Source organism: Podarcis bocagei, assembly GCF_964188305.1.
Source record: "Podarcis bocagei genome assembly, chromosome: 6".
In the NCBI taxonomy this organism is placed as follows: Eukaryota; Metazoa; Chordata; class Lepidosauria; order Squamata; family Lacertidae; genus Podarcis; species Podarcis bocagei.
In genome coordinates, this window is record NC_138130.1 from 44,107,847 (window position 1) to 44,133,600 (window position 25,754).

At 42.0% G+C, this 25,754-nt stretch overlaps 1 long non-coding RNA gene and 1 pseudogene across 4 annotated transcripts in view; one reads left to right on the forward strand and one right to left on the reverse strand.

The window, feature by feature from the left end:
• The window catches only part of LOC308588522, a 48,778-nt pseudogene extending 33,723 nt beyond the window's left edge, over positions 1-15,055 (reverse strand). Inside the window, exon 1 of the transcript in view lies at positions 14,944-15,055. The product of the transcript in view is annotated as an uncharacterized misc_RNA (transcript). The remainder of the gene's footprint in view (positions 1-14,943) is intronic.
• Positions 1-25,754, forward strand: part of LOC308589033 — a 566,573-nt gene that overhangs the window by 134,258 nt on the left and 406,561 nt on the right. The gene's annotated exons all lie outside the window — the stretch shown is intronic.

Below are 25,754 nucleotides of genomic sequence, written 5' to 3' on the forward strand. Positions count from 1 at the left end.
AACTGCCCACTAATAATCTTCTAGCTTGAACTTCAGTTATGGCTTGAACCTAAGCTGTGGATTTTAAAACAATATATCTGCACATACAGGTGTAAGTAAATAATGCCAGGTAGAATTGGACTACTGGATTGATGGTGGGCACATGGTTTCTTCAGAATGTGTGGCATGCTATTGTAATCATATTTCCATCCTGCTGATGGATGTGTGACTGCTTAGTTATCCTAATTCCTCCTACTGAAGAAAGTTGGAATATGAATGTAATAAATAGTGTGTGGATGAGGGTGGGTGGGGAAGCTAGTCACAATGTCCTCCTCAGCAAGTTCCAAATAGTAGAATAGTCAACAACCTGCCTGAGTTCGCCACTCAAACACCAGAGCAAAGCTTTGTGGTGCAAAATATGGGTTGTTTTGGTATGTTACAGTTTGTTACAGTTACAGGGTAGATTTTAGGGACAACTCACAGTGTAGAAAAATAAGCTGATTCTCACTATGCATTTTTTCATGCAAGAATTTGAGCTTATGCTGGTCAATTAATGACTTTGCTAAGGAGAATGCCAAAGATACTGATAATTTTCTTTCTCAAGTTTACTTTTCAATTGTAAATAGTTTGTGATATTGTTGGATTTCTGATAATACGGCTAATGCAACCCCATAAATTCCTCTTATAGTAGGTAAAGTTCCAGAGTTGGTCCAGGGTATAGTTTGTGAAGAATTTAATTTATGAAGCCATATAAAGAGTGTAACATATTACCTACTTGTAGTCATTCCCACTTGCAATGTTGTAAATTCCTTTGTATACATGGCAGCAGCAGTGACTCAAATGTTACCATGTTAGTTCACTTTTCTTTCAGAGACATGCAGAAGATTGCTTTTCATTTTCTAAAAATATAGCGCTCTGTCTATTTTTTGAAACAGAGCTTGTTTTTGGACTTCTATGTATACTTGGAATAAGATGCAAGCCATTCTCAAGTTTGCACTTTTATGTTCCTGATGAATAAATCCTGTCTAAACAGCAAGGAATGAAGGTTAGGTGCTAAGCAAATATTGCCCATTAAATATGTTATGACTCTGCCTATGAGGACCTGTGAGAGTGTTGGGAAAAGCCTATGAGAGCCAGTGTGGTGTAGTGGTTAAGAGCGGTAGTCTCGTAATCTGGGGAACCGGGTTCGATTCCCCACTCCTCCACCTGCAGCTGCTGGGTGACCTTGGGCCAGTCACACTTCTCTGAAGTCTCTCAGCCTCACTCACCTCACAGAGTGTTTGTTGTGGGGGAGGAAGGGAAAGGAGAATGTTAGCCGCTTTGAGACTCCTTCGGGTAGTGATAAAGCGGGATATCAAATCCAAACTCTTCTTCTAGAGCAGCTTTTCCCAACCGTGGTCCCCAGACATTTTTGTACTACAACTCCCATCAGCCCCAGCCAGCACAACCCAATGGTCAGGAAAGATGGGAATTGCAGTACAACAGCATCTGGGGACTCAAGATTGGGAAAGACTTGCCTAGAGTACTGACACCAAGACAGACAGACTTCGTGCGGTAACATCTTGAATATTTCTCTTTCTTCTTTCCAAAACGAGTGGTTAACTATATCAGCAGCCATTTGACTTGACATCTCGTTGGATAGCAATAGATATATAGAAGGGAGCCCACAGCTGAGCAAGCACGGAGAACTGGACTGAGGTCATATGTCCCAAGGCTATTTGGACAAGCTGCACTGTAGTGTAAGATTGTGCCTGTCAGGGGAAGGACAACTGTTAATATTTCATTAGCATAGAGAAGAGGAGGAAAGAAAGAGTACTCCATACCCCCCATTTAGTCCATTGACTGTAGTATTAGTTTCCAGGGGCTTCAAAAGAATGGAACAGGAGCAGAGGGCGTGTATAAGATTAATTCTCAGATTCAAGATTTGCTATTAGGGAACTTTTGTGAAGCACAATTTCCTGAATCAAGGGGAAAAAATAAAGTCATCTTTTAGACTCAGCTAATTGTTGAGGCAATGTGACTGTAATCATTTTGTCTTTCCATGCTGGGGTTTATTCTAAGAGGTTCTGTGCATTGCCTTTGCCATGCGTTATGCTATTCATGGTTTCCCCCCAGGGTAAATAATACTGGTGTGGGCCTGCAATGAGATATGCTCTCCCATTAGGGACCATGCTGCTTAGCAGCAGGAGCACCAGTGCTGTTTTCATGCTTGAATGGCAAATGCTCGTAGCTTAAATCCCCTCTCATTTGCAGCTATTGGAGACAACTGCATTCTTTCAGTGAACACTTGCGAAAGGTATTGATTTCTCATCAATCCTAACAGGAACATTTGTTGGTGGGGAGAAAGAATACCTGAGGATGGCTAAAAATCATTTGTAAGAACAGAGAAAAAGCTAATTAAATTGATAACTACAGGGTGGAAAAAACCTTCAGTGACAAATATTCATCTCGCAAACCTGAGGTACAAATTATATTATATAATGCCCCTCCCCCAAGCAGTGTCATGAATATGATTTCTATTTGGCAATGATATTTCATAGTTCAGTGAAAACCAAGATGTATTAAGTACTGTCAAAAATGATGAGAACTCCAAGCATTATTGCCTGAAACTTAATGTTTAGTAAATGAAATGTTTTATATCTAAAAGAAAGAAGCAGAAGCAGCAATCTTAAGTAGTGTGGTTCAGTTCATAGGCACCTTCCTATTACTTAGTGTTTTGCTTTGTGGCAGTAAATAGGTCAAGATGTGTCTGCATGTAACATCTCTGCTCAGAGAGCTGCACTATTTGCCCATTTGCTACAGGGCCAAGTTCAATGTGTTTCTATTAGTATATAAAGCCCTTAATAGCTTGGGACCAGTTTACTTGCAGGATGGCTCACTCAACTGCTTTGATCTGTGGAAGTGGCTCTCTTACACAGGCATAGGCAAACTTGGCCCTCCAGATGTTTTGGGACTACAACTCCCATCATCCCTGACCACTGGTCCTAGGGATGATGGGAGTTGTAGCCCCAAAACATCTGGAGGGCCGAGTTTGCCAATGCCTGCTCTTACAGGTGCTAATATTATACCCATTCTGCACTTGCAATAAACTGATATTTTGGTGTGGCAGCACCTGTGCTTTGGAACTCCCTTCCTGTTGACATCAGACAGGCACCTGCACTGTATTTTGTTTGATGCCTTTTAAAAACATTTTTTGTTTAGACAAGCCTAGCCAGACCTTAGAGAGGATGCGTGTATTTTTTTTTATAGCTGGTGTTGATTTTAACCATATTTTAATATGGTTTGAAACTGGTTTTTAAAATCATTTTTGTTTATTTATTTAAGAATATACTAGATTGGAGTAAGACATGGCACCTCTGAGGCAACCCTGCCGCTTCCCTTCCTCCTTCCTTTCACTGCTTACATTTAAATACTTTTGCTGCTTGTAATGCAGAGGCAGCTCTGTTAGTCTGTCCTCATTGCCCCTCCTCTGCACCTCAAAGATCCTTCAGATGAGTAAGGTATTCTGGGAGAGGCCACCTGGGAGAATGCCTGTGCTAGCACATTTCTGCATCAGCTATAATTTTTATTTTAGATTTAGTTAAAAGAGTAAAGTTACCTAATACCAAAATTTAATTTATTTTTTTAAAAAATAATTTCCAGAAGCTGTGGGAAAATGGTAGCAGTGCAGGTGCTCTCCTGGACCACTTCACCCAGAATGCCTCACTCTGCAGAAGGAACCCTTTCCTTAGAGCAAGATGCTCTGAAGAGACTTTCAACAGCCAGATGGGTAGCAGCTGAGCAGCCCATCTCATAGAAGGGCTGGCTTTGAGGTTGTAGTTAATAATGATGATTCTACCCCATCTGCCCCATTATACATTACTAATGTAATAGCCTCTGTCTTTTTTCATTAACTGCTTAATAGTTTTTCTGCTTCATGGCAGTTGTGTTAAATAAGAATTCCAAGCATATTCCCCCCCCCCCTTCTACTTCAGTAATACCAACATTTTTCTCTTGCTACATTACTAATATGATGGCATTTGCTTCAACAAGTTTGTCTGTGCATCAGCATTTAAAATAAAAATAAAAATGGATATTCTGAAATACCAGGCTCTGAATGAGCTGGTGACTCCTTTGGTGAAATCCATGGGGTGACACTCAAAGGGGTAAGAGACACATAGTAGTGTGAGCATAAGTGCTGTGCTGCACAGTGTTGTATAGCGATAAGATCTGTGAAGCAATTCCCTCCCCCTGTGGATGAGCCAAATGACAGGGTTGACTATATTATAAAAGGGACAATAAAGAAAACTAGTTCTTTGAAAAGTGTCAAATGCAAATGACAATTACTGTGAGTTCCTTATGATGATATGTAGAGATGGAAATTATTTTTGTTCTGCTGTAGAAGAGAAGCACTTGAAATGCATTGCATTTGTCACAATAAAATGCAACACATTTACATTTCCAACTTTGGAGGCGTGTGAGAGAGGCTTCATTGCTCCTCCAGTGCCTCCTGCTTCTGCAACCAGAGCTGGAGCTATGACAGACATCAAAAGCCAGCCCAGTGAGGTAGCCCTGGCCTGTGAGGGATCCATTTGTTTCAATAGTCAATTCCAGGTCAGGAAGTCAGTGGCAGAATGGCACTTCTTGAAACATTGGAGAACTATATATACCTTTATATAGTGTATACACCTTTGTCCTGCTCTGGTAACAAGTACACCATTGCCTGTTTTATTGTGTTTCAAGTGAGTCACCTTGAGAATTTTGATTATAAATATGCCAAAGCAAGTAAGCAGGCAAGCAAGCAAACAAATAAACAGCACCTTTGGGACTTGACGGTTGAAACTCCATAGATGCTTACCTGGAAGGAAGTCCCAGTAAGCTCAGTGGGGTTTACCTCTGAGTAGACATGTATAGGGCTTCCCTGTTTAGAACACAGGCGCTTGTCTATTCAGAAGCAATTCCCATTGAGTTAAATGAGTGACTCTCAGCTAGGTAGGTGTAAGACTGCAGTCTTCCTCTTTTCTTGATGGGTGGGCTGGGATAGTGGGTGAGGGATTGAAGGCCGAAGTCGTCCTGTTGACGTTTTTCCCAGAGATGAAGAGTTAGTGCTGAAAGGGTTACATCTGTCTTCCAAGGGAGCAGCTTTGCTGATATTATAATATAATAGAAAGCTCAACCCAAGGTGGCCGGCACTGAATCAGTATTTCAAACTAGATTAAGAGATTAGTTATTGAGATTGGATTACTGTCCCGAGAGCCCTGCTGCTGCTTTACAGCCTCACAACGAGGTTCCACAGAGACAAGCACTATGTAAATAGAGGGTAGGTAGAGAGGGGAGACACTATTATCAAGCACTGGTAGAGTCCAATTGTCTGAAATATGGCTTTGGTATGCAATACAATACTATACGCCTCCCCAGTTCCTTCAGGTATCCAATGCCCAAGGTGCGGCGGAGTCTTTTCATTATTTGTTTTATATCTGGCTACAGTTTTTGTACTAACAGTAACAGTGATTAACAGTATCATTTGGTAGCCCCAAAGGGAACTCTAGGCGGTTTCAATTCAATTGCAGGCCTCTACGGCTCTTCATAAACCACAAGAATGAAGAAAGGCTTTTCCAACTGAATTACTGTCTTTTATTCAATCAGTGACTGTGTAATTGATCTGTACTATGACCTTTCCTTTCCGTTCTCTTACAGTTCCTGTACTTGTTCAGATATGATTAGTTTCTTATCTAAGCTCTTGCGTTTTATTTCCTCCATTGTTGGTCCGCACGAAAAAGCACAGATAGGAGAGGAAGAAAATGAAACCATCTTCTTTGCTGATAATATACAGTGGTACCTCGGGTTACATACGCTTCAGGTTACAGACTCCGCTAACCCAGAAATAGTACCTCGGGTTAAGAACTTTGCTTCAGGATGAGAACAGAAATCGTGCTCTGGCGGCGCAGCGGCAGCGGGAGGCCCCATTAGCTAAAGTGGTGCTTCAGGTTAAGAACAGTTTCAGGTTAAGAACGGACCTCCGGAACGAATTAAGTACTTAACCTGAGGTACCACTGTACACTAATCGCCTAGATGAATTCCTAAGAATCTGTAGTCCATTTTCCTTCCCATCTGAATTCATATCCTGAAGTGGACCTGTTGCAGGCACAAATGGCATTACAGAGCTAGTGGTGGATGGCATGTTGGGACAGGAACACTTGCCTCACCTCCCAGCATTTTGGTTAAATATCTATCAGCCTGCTTTTTAGGGAGGCTAACCTATTTAATGCACTGTGCATGGCAGATGCATACCCCATATCGTTCTGGGCAACTTGTGATTTTTCAATGGAAATTGTGTAACCTCAGACCCAAGTGCCAAATATAGTCCTCCAAATGTCTCTATCTGTATTTTGTAGCATGGGTTGGTGGCAAGAAACATTGCATGTATATTTGTAAACAATTACAAAACAACAACAATTTATTTTTATTGATATTTATTGCTATATTCAGCTGACTTCAATGTTTTCAAAGAGATTATGAAGAATGGCTCATTGCTAAAAACAGAGCTTTCCAAACTGTTCATGTTGGTGACACGCTTTTTAGGCACGCATCATTTTGCAACAGTAATTCAGTTTTACTAGTAAACTGGAAGTTAAACCAACCTCTTTCCAGTCCCAAGAGGACTGCAGCCGACACACTAATGTGTTGTGACACACAGTTTGGAAAGCTCTGGTTTAAAACACCGTTCTTCAGACAAAGATCTCCATACTTTAAGCAAAAATATGCATGATAGCTAATTGCCCTCAAGTGTATGCATTCATGTCACCATTCATGAGGTCCTCTGCTAACAGGTCTAGTTGACTGTGAGCTCCCTAGCTATTGTAAAGTGGAAGGAACAAGTTTTAATTTCTGAGGTGGGTTTTTTTGTTAAAGTAGAGTGTTTTTATGAAATGGGACGTGAACTTTGTAATCAGGAAGGAATGTGGGCAGGGCCTTGTAATGGCTTGCTTATTACTCTGTGTAAAATAATTTGTTCTATCCTTCTGCAATTTGAATTCCTGTAAATTTATGGGATTTTCTTCAAACTAATTACTATATTTTATTATGAAGGCTTCTGAAGCACAATCCTCTTGTGTGCTTCTTTGCTTTCATTCTCCCTCTGACCATTTCCCATGCTTTGAATTTAAAATCTGAGAGGAAGCCACAATCAGTTTTAATCACTCTGTCTGCACTCTGTTAGATTTAGCTGATACTTAACTTTCTTCCAGATTTCCTTCCAGAAACCTGTAATATTAAAAAAAAAAATCTGAAGGTGGGTGAGTTGATTAATTTTTACCCCATATAAATCATTTGCTTTTGAAAGTCACATCTCCCATGAACCTGCCTTTTCCTGAGGCACCTGATTGGTCCATCTTACCTGGTGGTACCTAGTTTGGCTGACAATGACTTTCCAAGGTCTATGTGGAGTCCTTTAACAGGGGATGCCAAGACTTCATGACTGGAAAGTATGTGATTACTCCTGAGCTATGGACTTTATATGTTTCTTCTTTGGGAATAAAGCAATAATGGTATCAGGTATTGAATGATGAATTAAGACTAATGTTGCTGGCCACCCCCCCACATTTACCTGTGATTTGCATAATCACTTTAGGATTTGTTCTAAGCATGGAGCAATTGGCGAATAAGCAGTGACAGTCTATCACAATATTAATGAGAAGTGGTTAGTAATGATAGTTTGATAAAAAAAGAATCCCTGAGATATTTATTTTTGATCATTAACATGAAACCCTGCTAAGGTTGAAATATCTCATTAAAATGGTTGGCATGTTGTCTTTGATGGAAATTATTGTTCATTTGAAATGAATGACAGTGCCTAAGTGTGTTCCGTCAGATCTTGATAGTTAATTAAATAGATTTTATTGAAACAGCCAACCGTACAAAATGCAAACCATTAAAGAGCTTTATTTGACAAGAAAATAAATTGATCATGTGAATCTCAATGCTGATTCAGTGCTTACATTGCCACTATATCTTTTTAAACAGTAACACGGAATGTTCATGAAGCATATATGGCTATTCAAGACTTATGTTACACTTCGATAAAATAAGTGGGGGGGGGGAGGGGGAAGGCAACACTACAGGAAGGTTAATTTCTTTGCAAAGCAAGCCAAATGAAGATTGATGGTTACAAAGAACAGCAGCAATTGGGTCTTGAGGCAGGAGACATGAAGTATCCTTTGCTTTTCAGAGCAGCAGCAAGCAAAGAATTACAATTTCAGTTGTTGAACTGCAAGGTCAAAATCTGCTCCTAGAGGAAAACTCTTGCTTGCATTAAACTTTCACACAAATAGTTGTACAGTATTATATTCTCTCCCCTACAGCAGCCATTACTGTGTTGTTGTAAAAGCATTGCAAATGTTCTGATTAAAAGTTTTACACCAAATATATTTTGATATATTATTGTCTTTCTCAAGTGAAAATGTGTGAAGCTGAGGATAGATCTAATTCATTAGGAAAATAATGCTTTTATTAGCTACCCAAACAGCCTGTAACTTAGAGGAACATGGATCCTCCTTCCTCAAGGGAAGCAGCAACAATTAAATATTTAATTTGTGTTTCTTATTATTTAGTATCAGTATGGTAACAATATGGCCAAAGCAATCTATTTTAAACTACATCTTCTAATTTCTAGTCTTTCTTTGTTAAAATAAACTGAATGCCAATGGATGTTTAGTATGTTTGAACCCTCAAAAAGTGCTCAGAGGATCATCTCTTTCAACTCTAGGATTATTAATGGATCAACCTAATGCTTTATGGATGCCACTTGTAAGAGTAGAATTAATAGGCTTCTAGACTGGTTGGACCACTATAATGTCAGCTAGTTATCACTAGTAACTTCCTATTCTACATTTTGTAAGAAAGGGATGTCTCCCTCTTGGATGGGACATTGTGCCAACCTCCCTCCCATTGCCTCTTCACTACCGCAGCTTGGAGAAGATTTGCATTGCCAGCAACAAGTTCCCAAACAAGATGCTTGGAATGCGCATCTGCTAATAAAAACTTAATCCCTATTGGCTCCATAGGCACAGCAAAAATGCATGCATGTGACCTCTCCCACCTGACTTAACATGCTATTTTTGGTACACAAATGCATTCTGTCTAGCAATCTTGTCACACTTGTTCCTAAAAAGATTTCTGAAATGAAAAATGATTTGTGTCTAAATGGGTGGTAACTATAATGATGAAATGTGTTCAGAATACTCCCTATATTGGGATGCTGGAGTATCTACTTAGTTAACAGATGGATTCATAAAAGGCAAGACAATGTTCAAACGTCCTTAATTAGCTGGATATGAATAAAGAAAAGCAAAACAACCAGGTCCTTGTACCTACCATGGAGAGTCTAGTAATGTTCTTACAATTATGTAAAGCTCAGTGAAATGTGTCCATCATGGGTTTTTCCTGAAATGTTCAAGGAACATATGGTGCTTTCTATAACACCTGCTGCTGCTGCTTAGATATAGCATAAAACACACATAGGGACAGAGAGGTCCATCACACCTCCAACAACAAAAACAGCATGGCTTGCAGTGACACAGAGTGAAGTTTGTGGCCACCTGGATCTCCCAGCTTGGCTGAACACGCAAGTAACACAAGGTAAAATGTTTGGAAAGCCCAAAGTGTTTGCACTTAGATTTAGAAATGACTAAATAGAACAGGAAATTGTGCTGTTCATGTGGAACCTGAATCAGAGCTGGACACTGCAATGGGGAGTCAAACACAATGTTGTTTGCCTGCAAGTAGAGATTTACAAGAAAGCACTGGATTTAGGCTTCAGTCATACACCCATGCTTACTTGGGAGTAAGCCCCATAGGAAACAATAGGCCTTTTGTGGTAACATGTATAAAACTGCACTGTTGGAGCTTAATGGTCCAAACAGATTTTTAAGAATAATAAAAAAAAACCCTGCCCTATCCTTTAGTTATTTTTTAAAGGCATGGTAATAGAAATGTTTTACCCAGAAAAAGTGGAAAAACTGGAAGGTGGGTGGGAAGTTGATAGGAAGAACTGATAAGCCAGTTTCATTGGTGTCTATAACGCAGGTGTGGATGCTGATCTATACCAGGGTTTCCCAAACTTTGTGTCTCCAGCTGTTTTTGGACTACAAATCCCTAGCTAGCAGAACCAAGTGGTCAGGGATGATGGGAACTGTAGTCCAAAACAAGATAGAGCAGGCATCCCCAAACTCAGCCCTCTAGCTGTTTTGGGACTATAGCTCCCATCATCCCTGACCATTGGTGGATGGTGGGAGTTGTAGTCCCAAAACAGCTGCAGACTCAAGTTTGGGGATGCCTGAGATAGAGCATTATTGAGTTGCAGCTGGGTCTTTTCTCTCCTCCTGGATAGACCCTTCCTCCCAAGTCAGCCCCTTCTGATAGAACTCTCTGGTGGCCAAGCAGATGCTCTCCTTGTCACTTTTGGGTTCCTGTCTGGCCTGCTTCTGCCCTTGATTCTGAGGCTTGGAGGGTATTGAGCAGGTGCACTGACTTGTGCCCAACATTTGGGGAGCGGCCATTGTGCGTGCATGATGTCACACATGTGATTCCCGCCCCCCCCCCAGCTTAGCCAGGCTGACTTGGCCCACCATCCCTCACCCACCGCCAACTGCCTTACCTTGTCAAAATAAAAAAATTCCAGTGTATCTGAAGAAGTGTGCATGCACACGAAAGCTCATACCAAGAACTAACTTAGTTGGTCTTTAAGGTGCTACTGGAAGGAATTTTTTTATTTTGACTATGGCAGACCAACACGGCTACCTTCTGCAATTCACTCAAAAATGCTGCCAAACTGTTGCAAACGATCACCTGAAAGGTTTTTCGGTGGAAACAGATGGGTTTTTATCATCAGAAACAGAATTAGCCCTCGACCTCGGACCACTTTTTTTTGAAAAAACCCTAAGCCGCGCGGTCACAATTTCAGCAAAAATCTGACATTCTGCAATTCACTCAAAAATGCTGCCAAACTGTTGCAAACGATCACCTGAAAGGTTTTTCGGTGGAAACAGATGGGTTTTTATCATCGGAAACAGAATTAGCCCTCGATGTCTGAACAACTTTTTTTGAAAAATCCCTAAGCCGCGCGGTCACAATTTCTGCAAAAATCTGACATTCTGCAATTCACTCAAAAATGCTGCCAAACTGTTGCAAACGATCACCTGAAAGGTTTTTCGGTGGAAACAGATGGCTTTTTATCATCGGAAACAGAATTAGCCCTCGACCTCTGAACAACTTTTTTTGAAAAATCCCTTAGCCGCGCGGTCACAATTTCTGCAAAAATCTGACATTCTGCAATTCACTCAAAAATCCTGCCAAACTGTTGCAAACGATCACCTGAAAGGTTTTTTGGTGGTAACAGATTTGTTTTTTTATCATCGGAAACAGAATTAGCCCTCGATGTCTGAACAACTTTTTTTTGAAAAATCCCTAAGCCGCGCGGTCACAATTTCAGCAAAAATCTGACCTTCTTCAATTCACTCAAATATGCTGCCAAACTGTTGCAAACGATCACCTGAAAGGTTTTTCAGTGGAATCAGATGGGTTTTTATCATCAGAAACAGAATTAGCCCTCGACCTCTGAACAACTTTTTTTTGAAAAATCTCTAAGCCGCGCGGTCACAATTTCACCAAAAATCTGACCTTCTGCAATTCACTCAAAAATGCTGCCAAACTGTTGCAAACGATCACCTGAAAGGTTTTTCGGTGGAAACAGATGGGTTTTTATCATCAGAAACAGAATTAGCCCTCGACCTCTGAACAACTTTTTTTGAAAAAGCCCTAAGCCGCGCGGTCACAATTTCACCAAAAATCTGACCTTCTGCAATTCACTCAAAAATGCTGCCAAACTTTTGTAAACGATCACCTGAAAGGTTTTTCGGTGGGATCAGATGGGTTTTTATCAGCAGAAACAGAATTAGCCCTCGACCTTTGAACAACTTTTTTTGAAAAATCCCTAAGCCGCGCGGTCACAATTTCTGCAAAAATCTGACATTCTGCAATTCACTCAAAAATGCTGCCAAACAGTTGCAAACGATCACCTGAAAGGTTTTTTGGTGGAAACAGATGGCTTTTTAGGATCGGAAACCGAATTAGCCCTCGATGTCTGAACAACTTTTTTTGAAAAATCCCTAAGTCGCGCTGTCACAATTTCTGCAAAAATCTGACATTCTGCAATTCACTCAAAAATGCTGCCAAACTGTTGCAAACGATCACCTGAAAGGTTTTTCGGTGGAAACAGATGGCTTTTTATCATCGGAAACCGAATTAGCCCTCGATGTCTGAACAACTTTTTTTGAAAAATCCCTAAACCGCGCGGACACAATTTCTGCAAAAATCTGACATTCTGCAATTCACTCAAAAATGCTGCCAAACTGTTGCAAACGATCACCTGAAAGGTTTTTTTGTGGTAACAGATGGGTTTTTATCATCGGAAACAGAATTAGCCCTCGACCTCTGAACAACGTTTTTTAAAAAAATCCCTAAGCCGCGCGGTCACAATTTCAGCAAAAATCTGACCTTCTGCAATTCACTCAAAAATGCTGCCAAACTGTTGCAAACGATCACCTGAAAGGTTTTTCTGTGGAAACAGATGGGTTTTTATCATCAGAAACAGAATTAGCCCTCGACCTCTGAACAAATTTTTTTGCAAAATCCCTAAGGCGCGCGGTCACAATTTCTGCAAAAATCTGACATTCTGCAATTCACTCAAAAATCCTGCCAAACTGTTGCAAATGATCACCTGAAAGGTTTTGGTGGTAACAGATGGGTTTTTATCATCATAAACAGAATTAGCCCTAGACCTCTAAACAACTTTTTTTTGAAAAATCCCTAAGCCGCGCGGTCACAATTTCTGCAAAAATCTGACCTTCTGCAATTCACTCAAAAATGCTGCCAAACTGTTGCAAACGATCACCTGAAAGGTTTTTCGGTGGAAACAGATGGGTTTTTATCATCAGAAACAGAATTAGCCCTCGACCTCTGAACAACTTTTTTTGAAAAATTCCTAAGCCGCGCGGTCACAATTTCTGCAAAAATCTGACATTCTGCAATTCACTCAAAAATGCTGCCAAACTGTTGCAAACGATCACCTGAAAGGTTTTTCGGTGGAAACAGATGGCTTTTTATCATCGGAAACCGAATTAGCCCTCGATGTCTGAACAACTTTTTTTGAAAAATCCCTAAGCCGCGCAGTCACAATTTCTGCAAAAATATGACATTCTGCAATTCACTCAAAAATCCTGCCAAACTGTTGCAAATGATCACCTGAAAGGTTTTTTGGTGGTAACAGATGGGTTTTTATCATCGGAAACAAAATTAGACCTCGACCTCTGAACAACTTTTTTTTGAAAAATCCCTAAGTCGCGCGGTCACAATTTCTGCAAAAATCTGACCTTCTGCAATTCACTCCAAATGCTGCCAAACTTTTGTAAACGATCACCTGAAAGGTTTTTCGGTGGAAACAGATGGGTTTTTATCATCAGAAACAGAATTAGCCCTCGACCTCTGAACCACTTTTTTTTGAAAAATCCCTAAGCCGCGCGGTCACAATTTCACCAAAAATCTGACCTTCTGCAATTCACTCAAAAATGCTGCCAAACTGTTGCAAACGATCACCTGAAAGGTTTTTCGGTGGAAACAGATGGGTTTTTATCATCAGAAAGAGAATTAGCCCTCGACCTCTGAACAACTTTTTTTTGAAAAACCCTAAGCCGCGCGGTCACAATTTCACCAAAAATCTGACCTTCTGCAATTCACTCAAAAATGCTGCCAAACTGTTGCAAACGATCACCTGAAAGGTTTTTCGGTGGAAACAGATGGGTTTTTATCATCAGAAACAGAATTAGCCCTCGACCTCTGAACAACTTTTTTTGAAAAAACCCTAAGCCGCGCGGTCACAATTTCAGCAAAAATCTGAAATTCTGCAATTCACTCAAAAATGCTGCCAAACTGTTGCAAACGATCACCTGAAAGGTTTTTCGGTGGAAACAGATGGGTTTTTATCATCGGAAACAGAATTAGCCCTCGACCTCTGAACAACTTTTTTTAAAAAAATCCCTAAGCCGCGCGGTCACAATTTCACCAAAAATCTGACCTTCTGCAATTCACTCAAAAATGCTGCCAAACTGTTGCAAACGATCACCTGAAAGGTTTTTCGGTGGAAACAGATGGGTTTTTATCATCGGAAACAGAATTAGCCCTCGACCTCTGAACAACTTTTTTTAAAAAAATCCCTAAGCCGCGCGGTCACAATTTCTGCAAAAATCTGACAATCTGCAATTCACTCAAAAATGCTGCCAAACTGTTGCAAACGATCACCTGAAAGGTTTTTCGGTGGAAACAGATGGGTTTTTATCATCGGAAACAAAATTAGACTTCGACCTCTGAACAACCTTTTTTTGAAAAATCCCTAAGTCGCGCGGTCAGAATTTCTGCAAAAATCTGACCTTCTGCAATTCACTCCAAAATGCTGCCAAACTTTTGCAAACGATCACCTGAAAGGTTTTTCGGTGGAAACAGATGGGTTTTTATCATCAGAAACAGAATTAGCCCTCGACCTCTGAACAACTTTTTTTTTGAAAAATCCCTAAGCCGCGCGGTCACAATTTCACCAAAAATCTGACCTTCTGCAATTCACTCAAAAATGCTGCCAAACTGTTGCAAACGATCACCTGAAAGGTTTTTCGGTGGAAACAGATGGGTTTTTATCATCAGAAACAGAATTAGCCCTCGACCTCTGAACAACTTTTTTTGAAAAAACCCTAAGCCGCGCGGTCACAATTTCAGCAAAAATCTGAAATTCTGCAATTCACTCAAAAATGCTGCCAAACTGTTGCAAACGATCACCTGAAAGGTTTTTCGGTGGAAACAGATGGGTTTTTATCATCGGAAACAGAATTAGCCCTCGACCTCTGAACAACTTTTTTTTAAAAAATCCCTAAGCCGCCTTACCTTGTGAAAGGGATACACAGGGCAAATATGCTTCACCCCTTGCGTTCTCAGCAGAGATTGCCAGCGCGCCTTCAGTGGAGGCACTCTTGGGATCATCAAAGGGATGTACCATGACGAAGAAACTTCACTCTGCTGTGTCCTTGGTGATCCTCAAAAGGATACAGCAGGGCCAAGCATCTTCGTCCTGGCATATGCTTTTGAGGATCGTTGCAGAATTTTTAGGGGTGTGCCCCCCTTCTTGTAAATATTGGGGGGCCCTGACCCCTGCCCTCCCTCAGTGGTGCCCCTGGTATTAAGGATCAAGCCAGGGCTCAGGATGGGATCATTGTGAGGCCCAGGTGAGGCATTTCTGAGATAGGGCTGTTCAGACTGTTTTGGTCTGGCACAGGTTATTGCTGTGTTTTAGTATATGACTCATTGTTCTAACAGCATGCCATATCTTATGGTCTGATACATTTAAAAAAATCAATGGCAGTAGTGGGGGAAAGAACTGAAGTCTTACACAGAAGGCAACCCCATTCAAGATACACATTTTAAATATGTGGTTACTGAATTAATGAAACAAAGAGATGAATGTATGTCTCAATCAGAGTTCTTTTCTTATAATAGATGCAGTGGAATGTGTATGTCTGTGTGAACAAAATATACACACCCAAATGCCTTTTAATAAGTAGTCAGCATGACACCAGTTACAGAGTTTATGCTTGTTACAGCAACATTTTCCCAACAATATTTGTTAGCCATTTCATAAAATGATGCCTATTATGTTTAACGCTAAGCACTGCAAAGAATGTGAGAAGCTTTTCCTGTTCACCTACGCAATTGCATTTGTGTGGACTTCTGTAGCAGTTACTCACATTAAGTATCATCTCTAAATAGTCCTCTTCATTTCAAAAAGGTTTGGTGAGAAGTGTGTGCCAACACCTGTATACATAATGCTTGCATCTGAAGATTATTTTGTGAAATATGAATGCCTCCTATGCAAAACACTGGTTTCCACTCCCTTTTGATTCAGCCTGCCTAATGACTTGTAGGGAAGCAAGGAATAATCTGGAGAGAACTACACTGGGGAGAACACAGAAGATGGGGACAGGTAGATGGAGCGAATGCTGGAAATGAGATCTTCATCTCACTTGCCTGGTTTTCTTTCATTTTGTTTTAAGTGTTTGGGTTTCAATGCAACCAACTACATCGTATAAACACCACGAGCCACTCTGGGGACACAACTGAAAAGCAGGATGTAAAGCTTTTTTTAAAAAACAAACAAACAAGTGCAAAATCCAAACTTTGCAGCTTGGCTGCCAGGGCTTTGTGAAGCAGGAGAACAACAGTTGCACTCACAGCCCTCCTACTCATGGTGAAAAATTTGGAAGGTGGCTGGGATGTGGTGGTGGTGGTGGGGGATAGAGGGGGACAATCAGGCCCCATCCCTGTGCCAGATCCAGACTGGTACAGCAACCAGATCTGGATTGATCTCAATGTCAGTTGCTGATGGCTGGGAGACTGGCTTGGGATCCAGGGGATCTTGGGCCAGCATAGACCTCTCCCTTCAGAAGGCCCTGTTTGGGGGCTCTCTGTTGCCAGGGATGCCACCACTGGGCCTCTTGCTCATCCGCAGATCCAGCTGGTACAAACCAGCTCAGCTAGTAGAGACAAGAAAAGGGACACTTTGCTCAATGTAAACTCCCTCACAGTTCAGCTTTGTAAAGAAGAATGAAATGTTTTGCACAGTATACCTCCAGTCTTAAGGGATAGTATACAGCAAGGGTGGCTAACCTGTGGTGCTCTAGATCAGTGTTTCCCAACCGGTGTTCCGCGGCACACTAGTGTGCCGTGAGACGTTGGCTGGTGTGCCGTGGGAGGGAGGCGGGCGAGTCGGGTGATGAGAGGCGGCGGCGGCGAGGATCCGCGTCGAGCCGGGGGCGGCTCCGCGGTGGTGGTGCCGAGGTTTCTCTCTCCATTCTCCCCTCACACACACACACAGGAAATAGCACAGGATCAGCTGACAGGACCCAGCCAATGGGGCGGCGGCGGGGCAGCGCGTGCAAAAGGGAGGAGCGCGAGACAGCGGACGAGGAGGAGGCCGGCATGTCCGGGCAGCAGCAGCAACAACAGCAGCAGCAACTCCCGGCGACGGCTCCTCAAGCCCCGGGCAACCCTACTCCCTCACCGGCCTCGGCCGCCCTCCTGCTCCACCCGCCGCCGCCTCCCCCGCCGCCGGCGGCCACCTCGGCCCCGCCGCCGCCCCCTCCTCCGCCCGCTATCGCCGCCACCACCACAACAGCCGCTGCTGCCTCAGCTGCCGCCGTCCCTCAGTCCCTCGCTTTGCTGCCTCCTCCCCCCCCCCAAAGCTTGGAGGTTCCCCGGCAAGGGGGAGGGGAAAAAATTGAAAACTTTCACTTTCATGCGTCCCTCCCGGCGTGACGCTGCGCGCTGACGTCACGGGGCTGTAATGGTGGTGTGCCGCGAGATTTTTTTCATCAAACAAGTGTGCCTTTGCCCAAAAAAGGTTGGGAAACACTGCTCTAGATGTTGTTGGACTCCAGCCCCAGCTAGCATGGCTATGGTGAAGGGTGATAGGAGATATAGTCTAATAGCACCTGAAGGTCACAGGTTACCTACCACCAGGTGACCTGTCATGGTGTTGCCCTAACCTAAGCTTTCAGTTGTCATCATTTGGCCTAATGATTTAGCTCTCTTTCCACTACTCCCCCTGCCTTTAAACACAGGCTTGCTTTAGAGTAAAACTCTCAGCTTGTTTTATTTATTTAAAGTATCCCCTGCCTTTCCTTGTGGAGTTCAAGTAGGGATGGAGAAGAATTGTTTTGTCTGTTTTAAAGTGAACTGACCTAATTGGCAGTGCTGAGACTTATACATTGACAAAAAGTGTAGACTGCGCGTGTCTCCGAATTATGTAAAGGTAAAGGGACCCCTGACCGTTAGGTCCAGTCGCGAACGACTCTGGGGTTGTGGCGCTCATCTCGCTTTATTGGCTGAGGGAGCTGGCGTACAGCTTCTGGATCACGTGGCCAGCATGACTAAGTCGTTTCTGGCGAACCAGAGCAGCGCACGGAAACACCATTTACCTTCCCACTGGAGCGGTACCTATTTATCTACTTGCACTTTGACGTGCTTTCAAACTGCTAGGTTGGCAGGAGTTGGGACCGAGCAACGGGAGCTCACCCCATCGCAGGGATTTGAAACGCCGACCTTCTGATCAGCAAGTCCTAGGCTCTGTGGTTTAACCCACAGCGCCACCCGACGCATGCAGAACGCATATTTTACAGGGGAAATGTATATAAAATGTGTATTTTAGAAGGGAATGTGTGCAATTTATTTATTTATTTTAAATCAGCAGGTTCATTACTGAAAGCATACAGACTGGAGATGGAACAGAAATCAGCTGATCCCATCCATCTCTAAGTTTAAGGAAGCTAACAAGTAATAAATGATTACAATAAAAGCAACAATAGCAAGGCAGCAGTTTCAAAACAGAAGCAGTTTCAAAACATCATAAAAGCCAGAAGGGTCGCAAATCAGTTATGACAAAGCAAGCAGTAAAATGCAGTCTCTAAAGGTCAAAAGCTTTCCTAACTAGGAAAGTCTTAATGGTTTGGCAAAACACCAAAACAAGAAGCAGCCAAAAAGAATCTGCTTAAGTACAGAGCTCCAGTATCTGGGAATGGCTACAGAAACTGGCCACTTCCTTCTTCCTAGCTCTATTAACTGAATATTCAGGCCAGCTTATATGGGAGCCCATTCATGGCAGAGCAATCCAATCCAATCTTGTGCAGAGGTGTGGGGTCAATTCACAGCACTGCTGACTCACTGCAGCTGGGATGGGAGGTGGGGAGGGCACAATTTCCCTTCCCATTGACTTCAAGGACCAATTTTGTAGCCACAGCAAGGGAAATAGAAGCAATGTGTAGTCCAGCAACATCCAGGGGGGCAGAGATCAGCTACCCCTCTTCTACATTAAGTCTAGATAGTGGGTACACCAACTTCAGTGCAAGTCCCAGTAAATGTACAGGGATCACATAGACATTGTTGGTGGACTGTGTTTAGTATTGTAACCTTAGCCATATGCAGGAAAAGAACAATCAATTTGAAAAAAAGCTTACCTGCCACTGCCAAGTTAAATTGGGTAACAAGATAACACCAATCTTTAAATGAGTGCTCTGGTTGCCTATGAGCAACAACCGAACCTCTTGGGCTTGACAATCGGAGGGTTGGTGGTTTGAATCCCCGTGATGGAGTAAGATCCCATTGCTCTGTCTCAGCTCCTGCCAACCTAGCAGTTCGAAAGCACGCCAGTGCAAGTAGATAAATAGCTAAACAGCGTTTCTGTGTGCTCTGGCTTCCATCATGGTGTTCTGTTGCACCAGAAGCGGTTTAGTCCTGCTGGCCACATGACCTGGAAAGCTGTCTGTGGACAAACACTGGCTCCCTCGGCCTGAAAGCGAAATGAGCACCGCAACCCCATAGTCGCTTTTGGCTGGACTTAACCGTCCAGAGGTCCTTTACTTTTTTTACTTTTTAGTTCCAGGTATTGGCATAGTGAATGGCTATGTATCCAAGTGTTTAATGGCGCCAGTCTCCCAAGTCCTGCTGACTCAAGCTTTGAGATCAGCAGGCAAGGCTTGCTTGTGGTCCTTGCCAACAGGTATTACTCACAGCATGGTGATGCAAGATGGGGGGCCTCTTGGTCATGGCACCCAGGTTAAGGAACTTCCTACCTAGAGATGCGGTGCCAATTGTGGAAGTATTGTTTCTGAAGCACCCCAAAGTGTTATATGGCTGTTAAGAAATGCTCATTTTTCTGGAAAAAAACAGAAAAATGGAGCTAAAGAAAGGATGACTAAAACTTCCTCCTCCTCTCATGGAATAACCATTGTGTGACGGAATGAAGAGCCCTCTTCTTCCCCCGGTCCCCATTACTGATCCTAAAGCCCTCTCCATGTTGGGGAGCTGTGTTGCTCTGTGGGTATGCCAGTTCTACTCGTGTCAGCTCCCTGCATGATTTAGATCCCTGAATGGCTCCTCACTGCCAACATAGAGCCCTCAGTGTGTGGAGGGTTGCAAGACTGGGCCTTGGGCTTTCACCACATGATAGTACCTGTGTGCAGAGAAGGCAGCTGATTTTGCTTCAGGATGATTGGTTTTAGGTTTAATTGTGACGGAAGGCTCAAATACCTATACATTCCCTTAAATTTTTTTTATTGAAACTATTTAGCATACGATACAATAAAAAACAGCTTAAATAAAAACAAAAAGAAAGAAAAAAGAAAGGAAAGAAAAAAGAGAAATAAGAAGAAAATACAAAGTCTTTTATCAGAGGCATATCTGAACCCTTGCCTCAAATACAAGTGAGTAGGCCCTCTCAGCTCTCACTTGGGAGCTTTCCTTTCTTCTTCCACCCTGGGAGATCCTCTCACACAAGGTCTTTCACCTTCCACCCATCACCTTCCTGACAGCTACACTTTCTCAAAGTCCTTTGTTCAGAATCCCAAAAGGCACTGACTGCATGGAACTCAAGCTAATTCAATGCTTGAAGTAGGAATCTTGGCCATTAGATCAGATTCCCCATGCCTTGAAAGTTCTGTACATTAGAGCTGATAAATCATGTTGACATAATGCTCCAGAGCTGTGCAAGCACATTCCCTTCAGATTTAAACTGAGGAAATAATGCCTAAATGGGATATATGAATACTTCATAGAACTAAATAATACAGCATATTATATATATGGCTGAAATACTGTACCCACAGTAAACCCCACTGAACTCAATTTATTTCTGAGTAGACATATAGCAGACTGCACTGTAGCATGTTTGTTCATTAGTAGGATTGCACTCAATGACATTCCAGGTAGAACACTGTTAAATGCTTATTGATTAGTAAAATTGTACTAGGAATCCCAAATGGAGTTTTTCTTTTTTAATTGAAACTGATAATGTTAAACAGGCTAAACCTCAGCTACCATTGTCAATATAATGAGATTCAACACAGTGAAACATTCACTGTTTTTTTTTTTTAAGTGCTCTATTGCAACATGAAATATTTAGACAGACAACTTATGTTTCTGACTATTTTCCAGGATGATATCTGTCATTTCCTGGCTACTACCACTGGAGGTCACTATTACGATGCATAAGTTTTGCCTCTCCTTTGGAAGCTACACTGCTGCTGATTATTAGGCACAATTTAAAAGCTAGGAGAAAAAGGATTAATATATTTCAAACAACTGCTTTCTGTTAGAGTCACGGGAGTATAGGTATACAGAAAGATAAATATTTGAATGTTTTGGGTAAGCTTCACCCGTAGTGGATACAGTGGCTCAATAAATTGTGTTTTCTGTCCAATAAAGAATACACTGTTTCATGCTTTCGTGATGTTACAAATATTTGCTGAGCCTACATAAGGGACATCAGTATGCAATTATGTCCTCCAGCATTTTCAAAAGCGCACTCTGACTCCTTAATAATTTCTTCCATATTGATTTTTACCGGTATCCTTTGATATGACAAATATTTGCTAACAATTAAAACACTTGACTCAATTCCTTAATGAAAATCCCTCTTATTAACTCCCCCCTCACATATTCAAACTGTAGTATGATAGAAAGTAAACAACCCATAATTGCAGCATATCTGAATCAATGCTTTATTTTTATTTTATGTTAAAGATAGAGTGAGTTTTCTATTTTCTATATATCTGGAATTTAGGTGGTTTTTTTATTTAAAAAACCTTGTTTCTTCCAATATTATATGATAATATTTAGCATTAAAGATCACTTTAGAGTTTTCAAAGCATCTCACACAATTATCTCCTTAATCCTTACAACAACAGTTCTATTTGAATAATACTGGTTCCTTCTGGTTTTGAACTTATGAAACATCTTTCGTTATAAATTAAACTGAACCTTACATATTTCTATGTGACCTCAGATGTTATACACTATGAGGGTTAGGTGGATTTCTAATTATTTATTATATATTCCTATGCAACTTAACTTCCCCCTATTCATTAATGGTAAATATACTAAATTCACATTAAGACATTAAGACAATGACTGTGCTTTCTGTGTGCATTTGACTTAAGTCACATAGTGGGCAAAAAGCAAGAGAAAGGTTAACAATAGAACAATGAATGTTAATGGCGGTTAATGGCTAAATCAATGGGACAGAAATTAAAGTGAATATACATTTCAGCAGTACCCAGTTAGCAGACAGCTAAGCTCAAACACTGATGGTGATGGTAGCTGACTAAATCATAGCAGAATTAATGTTGTCATACTTGAAAAAAACCAAAATGGTATCAAGGATGTCTACAGAAAGTTGCTGCGAGCAAGACCACTTTGCAAAGAGAGCGGACAAGCAGACTGTAAGCCAGTCTGATGCTCAGTCTGCTTGCAGCAAATCTCGCCACCATCCCCAGGGCTGACAGAATGTTCTGCTGGGGAATGTTGCATTTCACTGCTTGTGTGCACTCTAGCCAATGGGTTCATCATTTGTCAGTTCCCCCCAAATAACATCCAGCAGCCAAGCCTCTTGTGGATCATTGGGCACACAGTAATGAAGGAGTCCAAGCTGGATTCTAGTTAGCTCTTTAGTACAACGGCCATTGTATGGATTTTTCCATACGTTGACGGAAAAAATCAACGGTTTTCCCAAATTGTAGCTCATATAGTGAAATTCATGCAAATATTAACTATGATTTTTGCATTGCAGTGGATTGAACTAGATAAGCCTTGGGGTCACTTCCAACTCTATGATGCCGTGATTTTACTACTGAGTGTGGAGTTTAAAATCATGCTTTTCCAGTCGTTTCATCTGTGCAAACGTTTCAGTTTGCCTGAGGGAACACCACCCCCTCCTCTCCCATGTACTGTTCTTTACCTTTTTTACTGTTCTGGGTGTCCTCCTCACACCCCTGAGCCAGTTTCAGGGTGCATGGGGTCGGGGAGAGGGAACAGACCCATTATGTAAGCTAAATCCTTGTGCAAGGCTTGTGTTGGCGGGGCTGTTTAGGTGAATTGTGCCCTGAGTGTACAGTCTAAGAATATAATCCACCAATCTCTGCACCACTAAAACATAACTCAAGTACAGTGTAGTGTGTCCACTTGCATCATGCAAAATATTAGAAATGTGTATTCAGGACCAACATATCCATGAGGCAAGGTGACGCAACTGCCTCAGGCAGCAGACTCCACAGGAGCAGTACAGTGGTACCTCGGGTTAAGTACTTAATTCGTTCCAGAGGTCCGTTCTTAACCTGAAACTGTTCTTAACCTGAGGTACCACTTTAGCTAATGGGGTCTCCTGCTGCCGCTGTGCTGCCAGAGCACAACTTCTGTTCTTGTCCTGAAGCAAAGTTCTTAACCTGAAGCACTATTTCTGGGTTAGCAGAGTCTGTAACCTAAAGCGTCTATAACCCAATGTACCACTGTAGATCCAGCCTCCAAGGAATATGCCACTCTTCACTCACCCCTTCTTCTTCCTGTGTGTGTGTGTGTCGCACACCATTTTCTGGTTCACCTCAGGCGCCGAAATGTCTGAGGCCAACCCTGTGTGTACTGCTAAACACTATTTAAACAACAACAACAAAAAAAATTCATGCCACCCATCTACTCTGGGCAGCTCCCAACAAAAAGAGTAAAAGCACAATAAAACACCACACATTCAAAAACTTCCCTGAAGAAGGCTGCCTTCGGGTGTCTTTTAAAAACCACATAGCTTTTTTTCTGTTTGACATCTGCAGGGAGGGCATTCCACAGGGCAGGTGCAACGACCGAAAATGCCCTCTGCCTGGTTCCCTGTAACCTCACCTCTCGCAATGAGAGAATCCTTAGAAAGGATCTCAGGGCAGCTATAACAATTAAACAAAATGGTAGATCAATGAAATACAGTTAGCATTATCCAACCCAACCCAATCTGTTCAGCTGTCCTACCTCTACATACATAAAACATGTATTCTGAACATGGCTCATTACCCTTAGAAGGCAATCTGATAAGCTCTTCTCACCTGCTGTCCCCTCTGACAAGAATGGAGTTGTGCTTAAGGGATGGTGTGCTTACCCAGTCATTGGCTTATTAAAGGTTGCATGGATCCTTTTGCGTGACAAAGGCAAATGTTTAGATATTGGCAACTTTAGGAAGTACTTGAAGTCAGCATTTGGGGGACAGTTGCTGTAATTAGTAGTTATTCAATAAAAGGCAGAAGGGGTGGTCCCCGTTGATTTAGACTTCTTCCTGCTGAAACAAAGTGACATTATTGATGAACCAGTAAGTGGCACTCTTTCCTCACACACCATTTAGTCAATAGTCCATTGTGCAAGAGTGACGTCTCATTTCTATAGAGTACCAGGGATAAAGCAGAGAAATCAAGCTCTTTAGATTACCTTAGTTTGACCTTAGCAATAGGCCTATGAAATAAAACTCATAGAAACTTAGCTTTTGAAGTCAAAGAGCAAATAATTCTAATAAATGTAAATGATATAATAAAAAAGAACAGGAAAGGACAGGATGGAAGAAGGAAATGAGCCTCTCACCTACTAACTCTAGAGCCCTGCACCAGATAGATGTTTGCACGCAGCAAACTGTGCTGAAATTGTGCCTTGGTGTTACCTGACCCAATATGTCAGTCCTATATATTTTGTACATTTGCCTATAATATCAGCATAGTTGCTGCAGTGAAAATGGACCATCATCTCTTGCCATGTGGTGAGCACCACGCCCAATACCAAACCTTTATTTAGTGGCACATTAAACCTTAGCATCAAGGATTTCCTTACCAATATTGCTTTATCATTTTTATTTTTGTATTAGTTGTTCATAGTATTTGTATCTGACAAATCTAGTAAACTCAGTGCTATTCCATATGTGGGTGGCTTGCTTCCTAAGACATTTATGGAAAGGTAATGAAATATATGGGGACGCGGGTGACGCTGTGGGTTAAACCACAGAGCCTAGGACTTGCTGATCAGAAGGTTGGCGGTTTGGGTCCCCGCGATGGGGTGAGCTCCCGTTGCTCAGTCCCAGCTCCTGCCAACCTAGCAGTTTGAAAGCACGTTAAAGTGCAAGTAGATAAATAGGTACCGCTCTGGTGGGAAGGTAAACAGCGTTTCCGTGCGCTGCTCTGGTTCGCCAGAAGCGGCTTAGTCTTGCTGGCCACATGACCCAGAAGCTGTACGCCGGCTCCCTCGGCCAATAAAGCGAGATGAGTGCCGCAACCCCAGAGTCAGTCACGACTGGACGTAATGATCAGGGCTCCCTTTACCTTTACCTTAATGAAACATATAACTTTCAGAAGGAATTCCCCTCAAACAGAATAGTGATGGCGATTATTTATGATGTTTCCCTTTATTCTTAATGAGAAGAGAAAAGGCATTTCCTCTTTTATATCCACCTGGCCTTCCTCATTAAAGTATATGCATTAAATTTACTTTGAAGGAATTCTTATTGATATGTTCAGCACTGGAGTCTAAGACATCTAAGTTTTCTTCTTAGATGCCGTGCTGTTCTTCCCCATGATGCTTGATTAAATAAAGGCATCAGATTTCTCGACTCAAGAATTGGCTGTTTTGTTCAAGTTAATATTGCTTTTCATCCTTCACTGGTCCCTGGGTGTTGCCAGATCACAATGCTGAAGTGAAAGTAGAAACTGTATTAGCCAGAATTTCTCTTTCAGGCTTCCACCAGCCTTCCACCCTCTAGATCAGTGGTTCCCAATTAGCTAAGTACTGCAGGCCCCCTGTTTTTCAAAAGCCAAGCCATGGAATTCCTACTTTTGAAAAAAATGATATCCCTATGG